At 43.3% G+C, this 6,632-nt stretch overlaps 1 long non-coding RNA gene across 1 annotated transcript; it reads left to right on the top strand.

Moving 5' to 3' along the window:
- Positions 1–201: 201 nt before the first annotated feature.
- On the top strand, positions 202–4,849 carry LOC141123746 (uncharacterized). Its single transcript, XR_012240753.1, has 3 exons — positions 202–340; positions 2,093–2,667; positions 4,725–4,849. It is a non-coding gene; the product is annotated as an uncharacterized lncRNA (long non-coding RNA).
- Positions 4,850–6,632: the final 1,783 nt, after the last annotated feature.

A 6,632-nucleotide genomic window follows, 5' to 3' on the forward strand; every position in this document is an offset into this window, starting at 1 on the left:
GAAGAAGCTTCCGGTTCCTCACAATGTACATGGCCCACAGTGGAGAAAATAGTGCAGGAAGAAGAGGATACAGGAGATGATATACCAGAGATTTATGGGGTTTCACGGTAACTATAAAATTTTGTTTACAATTTTATCTGCATCAATTCAAACTCTCCATTCTTCTGCATTTCTAATGTTTTTCTAGTAAAGGATTCAGTATACAAACTGGACCTCGAAGACACGATTACACATGAGAAAAGGAGGACTCTATGAAAGGCATTCTTTGAAAGCACCAATGCTCAAGGAGTTTGCAACATATTTGTATGAAACTTTGGAGATGGAGAACTATAAACAGGAGGTATGAAACCAGTACTCTACTAGATTTGTTTACCAAAATGTTAATGGATCAAAATAAAAATATTTATCCTAGGTTCAGACTAGTGCGATGCAGGAACCAGCGCCGGTTCCCACATCTCTCCCGCAGGCAGGTCACACCGCCCTCTGCCAACCGCTGTGGGTGTCATTACAATGTTAATGACACCCCCAGAATGGTTCACAGATCGCAGTGTGAACTTTGAACTCACACAGGAATCGGACTGCTGAGAACACCCATGTGATCCGATTCCAGTGCAGGGAAAACACAAATCCCTGCTCCATTTTCTGTGCAAATCCAATGCATACAGTTAATGCATGCGAATACAACTGTATGGCTGAACTCGCATTACTCAGACATCGCATGTGATCGGCACCTACGGTGCGGGTACGAATCGCATGTGTTGTCTGAGATCACACTAGTCTGAACCTAGGCTTAAATGCTGAAGAGGTCTTTCCAGGGGAGTGCCTTAGAGTGTGGCTCCACCTACTGGAGACAGAAAAACACGATGTTCACAAGCTCAGAACAGAAGCCCCTTTCCTTCAGGCATTTCTTGTGTAGGGTTTCTTTAGGACCCAGGGGTGAGTGAAGGCGGGTCTGTTTGGGACGTCAGTTTACACATGGTGGTGTTACATAATGAACTGACCCAATGTCCTTGCTTGAAATTCCAATGCTGCATCTGTCCAATGGTTTTCCATCAGAATTGGCGACCCATCAAAATATGTAATGGAAGAAATGTTCCATCAGATGAATACTTACTGCACATTCGTAGCAGGTTTGATAATGTGACAGAACACCTGCAGTCACAAGGTGGCAGCGGACATTTTACTACACCCAGCTAAGTCTTGAATTTCAGTCATTTTAGCAATAAACTGAGCGGATATAAATGTAATATGTTGAAATCTGTGATGCCGTTTTGAAAATGGCTGGATGCCAGCAGTAGGAAGCTGGCAGAGGCCATGATGGTACACCCCGCACTGGTCAGCACTAAATCTTTAGACTGAAAATAGAACATGAAAACAGCATGGCAGATCTCAATATACTATATTGTGTCATATATGATCACTTTATTTGTTAAAGGACTGTGAAATTCAAGACGTAGCTGGGTGTAGCAAGATGTCCACTGTTGCTTTATGACTGCAGGTGTTCTTTCAGATTAGCAAACCTGCTCATGCACAGTAAGTATTTAGCTGAAGGAACGTCACTCCCATTACCTAATCTGACGGGTTGCTAATTCTGATGGAACACTGGCTCTACCACTGAGAATCGAGCAAACCCTGCCAATCGCTTGGTTCTCAGAGCTCCCTGAGCAGAGATCTGGTGAGTGTCAGTCGCTGCTCTCTGCTCTGCCCCCTCCTCACTCACTTTAGTGCTGGGCTGTGGAGGGGTCAGGAGCAGCCGGCTCAGGTTCTCGGTGGCTCACTGGGAGTCTGAGCCGGGTGCTGGTCCAGGCATGTGGGCAGATCCCCACCATATGGTCATGACCCTTCCCGAGCATGGACTGGCTCTGTGACATCAGCTGACAGCGGGCTTCAGCCCCCTAAAAATGGTTCACAGGAGTGCAGAATGAACTGTGATCCACAGGAGAGGTACAGCCAAATGAGCTTTGCCTGTACTTCTCCTTGAATATGCCAGCCAGATTTTCCTCTGTAAACTTATCAATCTGCTTCTCTGTGCCAACACTGCAGTACACCCTTCATCCAATTTATAATCAATTATGTTTTGTTTTCCCCCTAGGTTGAGGATGTGGCCAGATTCCTAAATTTTATGAATCCAAAATATGTCCTAAGGACAGGAAAAATAAATACATTTTTTATCTCTTTGAAACGTCACCTTAAGAACCGGACCATAAGTGGCTACTTGAAGCACGTGAGACGCTTTGTAACCTATCAGTTAAAGGGAACTGATCTCTCTGTGAAAGATCCTGAATATTTTTCAACATTGTACATTTTTTATGAACATCACCGACGATATACAAAATAGGATAATGAAGCTCGTATCTCGTGAGAATGTCGGTAAAAGGTAATCTAATCTTTGGTTGTGCCGATTATTCTGACTTTGTCATTTCTTAGAACTTCCTGCAATGCTGTACCCTTCACATCAATTACAGGTTTGAAACCTTGATGACTGCCTCCAAAACTCCAACCGAATGCCGCTGGAGGTAGCAAAGGAGACCTTTCTGGAAGCTAATCGGGAAAGCCCAAAATAAAGAGAATTTGGAAGTGAGCACCAAGTGTGATATTATATATTACCTGGAAGCAGTTCTGGTGCTTAAGCATCTTCAGAGACCAGGGGAGGTTAAGAACATGACAGTAAGTAAAAAAATGTTACATAGTAGGTAAGGCTGAATAAAGACAAAAGGCCATCCAGGTTAACCTGCACATGTGTCAGTGTCTATATTTCCCATATCCCTGTATGTTGTGTTCTTTAAGATGCACATCCAAGAGTCTCATAAAAATATCCATACTCCCCGCAGCCACCACTAATTGTGGAAGAGATCCACATCCTCACTGCCCTGACAGTGAAAAAAACCTGCACAGTTTAAGGTTAAACCGCTTCTCCTCCAATCTCATTGTGTGTCCTCTTACACTTCCTGAGACTGAATTGTTTTTCTATATGCTGGGATCACCATTGAGGTCTTTGTAAATCGCTATCATATCTCTTCTCCGGCCTTCAAATTTGGGGTTTGCGGTTGTTCCTCGTAATGGAGATCCTCCAGTCCCCTTATTATATTTGTTGTCCTTCTTTGGACTCTCTCCAGTTCTAGCACATCCTTCCTGAGGACTGGTGACCAGAACTGGACAGAATACTCCACATGTGGCCCTACTAGAGTTTTATTAAGTGGCGGGATTATAGTTTTATCCCTGGAATGTATCCTTTTTTTTATGCATGATATTCTGCCGGCTTTGGTAGCTGCAGCTTGGCATTGCATGCTATTGCTCAATCTGTCTTCTACTGGGACCACCAGATCCTTCTCCATCCTTCATTCCCCCTAGGGAGTAGTTTGCATTTATGTCCCCCCCCCCCAAGTGCATTACTTTACATTTTAGCAAATTAAACCTCATTTGCCATGTATTTGCCCACTCCGTTATTTTGTTCAGGTCTTTCTGTAAAATTTCTATATTCTGATAAGTTATTGTCCTGCTTATTTTTGTGTCCTCAAACTGAGATTGAGCTATTTATCCCATTCTCTATCATTTACGAATAAATAGAATAGAATTGGTCCCAAGACAGAACCTTGGGGCATCTCACTTACCACTCCAGACCAGTCTGAGTACACGTTATTTATCACCACCCTTTGGACCCGCCACTGTAACCAGTTTTTGACCTAAGAACAAACATTATGGTCCACGAAGAACAAACATAGTCCACGCCTTTCAGACCTCAGCTTTTAGAGTAAGCGCTTATGGGGAACTGTATTGAATGCCTTTGCAAAATCCAGATACACCAAATCCACAGGTCTTCCCCAGTCTAGATGGCAGCTCACTTCCTCGTAGAATGTTAACAGATTGGTCTGGCAAGAACAACCTTCAGTAAACCCATGCTGCTGATGATGACTACTTAAGATTTGTTTCCTCAGTAAATTTTTGGATATAGTCACTTATCCTCCCTTCCAATAATTTACCAACGATTGATGTTAGACTAACTGGCCTATAGTTCCCAGGGATTTGTCTCTGTCCTTCTTTGAATATTGGAACATTGGAGAAAAGTCAATCAGCTGGTACCAATCCTATCCAAGATTAGGAACAATGGTTTGGCTATAACCCGACTGAGTTCTCTGAGGACTCTCGGGTGTAAGCCATCTGGTCCTGGTGATTTATTTGTATTATGTTTATCTAGTCTTTCCTTCACTTTGGCCTCTGTTAGCCACAAGAGTACATCCTGTGATGTTTCACCAACACTACTTCCTCAGTCGGTGTACCCCCTCCTTGTGCTGTGTAAAAACTGAGGAGAAGGCATTTACTACAATCTCTGGGTCATCCGTAACCATCCTCCCTTCCTCATCATTTATTTGGGCAATATGCTCTGATTTTGCATTTTTACCGTTAATCTATCTAAAAAAATTCCTTTGGATTTTTTGTGTCTCTCGTAATCCTTTTTTTGTTTTATAGGCTCCTAAACCATTCCCATGTTTCTTCCATGTTCAATGTTCCCAGGATTTGGTCCTGATTAATGTCATGTAGTAAAGACCACAGTTCAGAAAAAAACTGCTAGTTTGAAATGTAGTGTTCTTCTGCTACCCTCATGCCTACTTTTTCTATGTTTTACATGAAATGAGATCGTCCTACGATCGCTAGATCCCAAAATGTAAGAATCTGTGACTGCAGAAGATGTCTCTGCGTGTTTTATCTTTATTTTGTACTCCTAGGTTTACGAGAGGGAGAAGCGAGTGCACCACAGATACGTCACTTCCGAAAACACGGCCTCTTATCCAATCATTGGGGTTCAGCTACATAAGATGGCCACAAACCAAGTAGAAGCATTTGCTTTGGAGGAAGAAGAGGAAATGGTAATATGCTAAAGAACAGAGTTTGGAGAGATGGAGAATAAAGTTGGAGTGCTGATTTATTTTTTTTTTTTCAGTGGTTCAAATTATACTTTGAGCAGGTAAGGCCAACCTTGCTGAAAGACTCTCAGAAGAAGCAATTATTTTTGTCAACGTCTGGGCACAGCATTTACAATGTGTCACATGACCTACGGAGATATCACGAGAGGTAATTTAAGGGTTAAAGTATAAAATTATCTGTGCAAAAAACAAAAACAAAAAAAAAAACATGCAAGTCTCCGATATTCAGGGCTTCTTTGGAGGGTGTTTGCCCCTCCCTCCTATCTATAGTAATAGGTGAGGCTGAAAGACACAAGTCCAACCTATGTGTGTGATTATATGTCAGTATTACATTGTATATCCCTGTATGTTGTGGTCATTCAGTTGCTTATCTAAGTTTGTGTTTTTTTTTTTCTTTTGAAACCACTGCCTGTGGAAGGGAATTCCACATCCTTGCCGCTCCTACAGTATTGAACCCTCTTGACAGTTGATTGTTAAATGTCTTTTCTTCTAACTTTAATGAGTGGCCATGTGTCTTCTTAAACTCCCTTCCGCGGAAAAGTTTTCTTCCTATTGTGGGGTCACCAGTTCGGTATTTATATATTGTGGGGTCACCAGTCCGGTATTTATACAATGAAATCATATCCCCTCTCAAGCGTCTCTTCTCCAGAGAGAATAAGTTCAGAGCTCACAACCTTTCCTTATAACTAAGATCCTCCAGACCCTTTATTAGCTTTGTTGCCCTTCTTTGTAGTCGCTCCATTTCCAGTACATCCTTCCTGAGGACTGGTGCCCAGAACTGGACAGCATACTCCAGGTGCGGCCGGACCAGAGTCTTGTAGAGTGGGAGAATTATCGTTTTATCTCTGGAGTTGATCCCCTTTTAATGCCAATATTCTGTTTGCCTTATTAGCAGCAGCTTGGCATTGCATGCCATTGCTGAGCCCATCATCTACTAGGACCCCCAGGTCCTTTTCCATCCTAGATCCCCCCAGAGGTTCTCCCCCCAGTGTATAGATTGCATTCAGATTTTTGCCACCCAAATGCATTATTTTACATTTTTCTACATTGAACCTCATTTGCCATGTAGTTGCCCACCCCATTCATTTGTTCAGGTCTTCTTGTAAGGTTTCCACATCCTGCGGAGAAGTTATTGCCCTGCTTAGCTTAGTATTGTCCCCAATCTCTACAGATCACAGCTATAATAGATCTCCTTTCTTTCCATTGACTCGCATATGAACTATATATGAAATCTTCTCATCTAATTGGATTAGACACGAGCGCTGCTGCAATATTTTAACCCCTTCCCAACCGGCGCACGCCGATGTACATCGGCAGAATGGCACGGCTGGGCAAATGGACTTACAGGTACGTCCATTTGAATTTCCCGCCATGTCATTACGTGCGCACCGCCGGCCGGGAGCCCTGTGAGTCGGGTCGTGGGTCCCGTGGACTCGATCGCCATGGGGATACCCGAGATCGCCTCACGGAGAGGATGAACGGGGAGATACTGATGTAAACAAGCATCTCCCCGTTCTGCATAGTGACAAGTGTCACTGATCTCTGATCCCTGTCATCGGAGCAGAGATCAGTGACGTCACATACACAGCCCATCCCCCCTACAGTTAGAATGACTCCCCTAGGACACACTTAACCCCTCCCCCTAGTGGTTAACCCCTTCACTGCCACTGTCATTTATACAGGAATCGGTGCAATTTTATAGCATTGATC

Source organism: Aquarana catesbeiana, linkage group LG01 (assembly GCF_042186555.1).
Source record: "Aquarana catesbeiana isolate 2022-GZ linkage group LG01, ASM4218655v1, whole genome shotgun sequence".
Taxonomy (NCBI): Eukaryota; Metazoa; Chordata; class Amphibia; order Anura; family Ranidae; genus Aquarana; species Aquarana catesbeiana.